General features: G+C 48.1%; 1 non-coding gene across 1 annotated transcript; it reads left to right on the top strand.

The window, feature by feature from the left end:
- Positions 1-1,429: 1,429 nt before the first annotated feature.
- LOC142872511 (5S ribosomal RNA) lies at positions 1,430-1,548 on the top strand. The gene has a single exon (XR_012920768.1). It is a non-coding gene; the product is annotated as a 5S ribosomal RNA (ribosomal RNA).
- The last annotated feature ends 436 nt before the right edge of the window (positions 1,549-1,984 follow it).

The raw sequence follows: 1,984 nt of genomic DNA, 5'->3' as shown, positions 1-1,984 counted from the left end.
ACTTTCATGAGGGATACTTTAGAAGTATTTCCTGTGGGTTGAGTTTTCAAATCCCATAGATGATCGCTGTTTTTCCTCCCCCTTTGGTAGCTCTGATTAGGCACAAATCTCGACTGGCTGTTTAATAGCTCCCTTTCCCTTCAGGTTTTGAGATCGTGTCCTCAGTTAGCAAAATATTCGAGCTCTCGTGGATGTACATAGCAGGCGTGCAGAACGCGGGGCAAGTGCGAGCTCAGCAGTGGGACGTTCGGGCTCAGCTGGCCCCTCAGCGATCCCTTTGCTCTCTTTTGTCTTAACCTCTGACCTGGCCATACTTTGGGGCAACGAGAGAGGAAGTGGCCGGGGACCAGCAGTTGTCAGGCAGAGGAATGGGCTGCTCAGAGGAGGCCCACCACGTAGTCCAGTCTCTTGTTGCTGCGTGAACTTGTCACCCTCTCCCACCTGGAAACATACAGTTGCCACCACCTGGAAAAGCCCTTCGTTACCTGTCCACCTGGCTGGCTCCTGCTAGTGCTTGAGAATGGGCTCCTTTGGCTTCATTTGGCTCAGGCGCTGCCTCCACGTGCTCCCCCAGCACCCGGTACTCGCAAGTGCATCACTCGCTCCGTGTTGAAGTGGCAGTTCCCGGGTGTGAGCAGGAGGGTGTGCACAGACCACCGTTTGTCCTCGTCTCCCCGGCCCCTGTCTGCTGCCCAGTCTACCTGTGCCGAGGGACGCAGTGAGTGGCAGCTGCCCCCCGAGTGATTTCAGGAGGGTTATTACTGCTGGGAGTTGCGCAAGGACTTCCAAGCAGCAAAGCGAGCAGGTGCAGTTTTAAGCAAACAGTTCTTTGGTCTTCACGCACAACTTGTGAGAATATTCCATTTCATCATCTGATTGAGGAAAGTATATAAACAGCGGTTCTGTGAAAACTCTTTGTTCAAAATATTCTATATCCTGTAATGATCTTGGCTTCTGACAGGGGGCAGCAGAGCCCAGGAAAACAAAGTCGGGCGGTTTTTGCAGGAGGCTTGCAAACCTCTGGAGGCAGACCTTTCACAATTTTCAGCGGAAACCAGCCTCTGAGATCTGACGGACCTCACTGTTAAATAAAGACTTTAAGGTAAAGGCCAGCTTTTTGTTAATTTAACATTCTTTGAAGGCACCACAAATGATTTACTGCTTTTATAAAGGGGGGGAAAAAGACTTAAAAAATAATGAAAATAACCATCTCTCTTTTTATTTCAAAGTCTTAAAAGACGGGTGCTTATGGGTTTTTTGGTAAAGATTTTTGCCAGAAACTTGTAAAATGATGCTAAAACATGAAATATTTCCAGCTGGTGTTAGGGAAAATGTCGAGATTTACAAATTATGACCAGATGCTGGGTCTACCATCCCCTCACTCCCATCCCTCTGGGAGGAAAATAAAAAGACACAAATAAGAAAAATAGTCTACGGCCACACCACCCTGAACGCGCCGGATCTCGTCTGGTCTCGGAAGCTAAGCAGGGTCGGGCCTGGTTAGTACTTGGATGGGAGACTGCCTGGGAATACCGGGTGCCGTAGGCTTCTTCTTCTTCTGCTGGCTTTGGGTTTACTAAAAAAAAAAAAAAAAAAAAAAAAGAAAAATAGCCAGTGAAAGCAGTTGAGATAATAACTAAAGCAAATAGCTAGACCCTAAATTCCCACTGCCCGCCCTCCCTTCCCATCATGGCATGAGCCTGTGGGGTCCCTGGCTCCTGCCTTATGCCCTTTCTATGTCCAGTGGCCGGTGCGGGCATGGCGGCGTGTGCAGCAGATGCTCAGCAAACACGGGTGGAATTGAAGGAACACCTCCAGCTTGATCACATCTAAGTTCTCCAGGATATAGGTAAGTCACATATTACATCCAATTATCCCATAAACACACTGCAGAATTTGCATTCAGAAACATGATCACCCTGGGCACATACTATCCCCGTCTAACTTCAGGGACTCTGCTATTTTTCCATTATTTAAAATTATG

Source organism: Microcebus murinus, chromosome 8 (genome assembly GCF_040939455.1).
Source record: "Microcebus murinus isolate Inina chromosome 8, M.murinus_Inina_mat1.0, whole genome shotgun sequence".
Classification (NCBI taxonomy): Eukaryota; Metazoa; Chordata; class Mammalia; order Primates; family Cheirogaleidae; genus Microcebus; species Microcebus murinus.
Note: the sequence above shows the minus strand (reverse complement) of the source record. Positions and strands in the feature narration are given on the sequence as shown.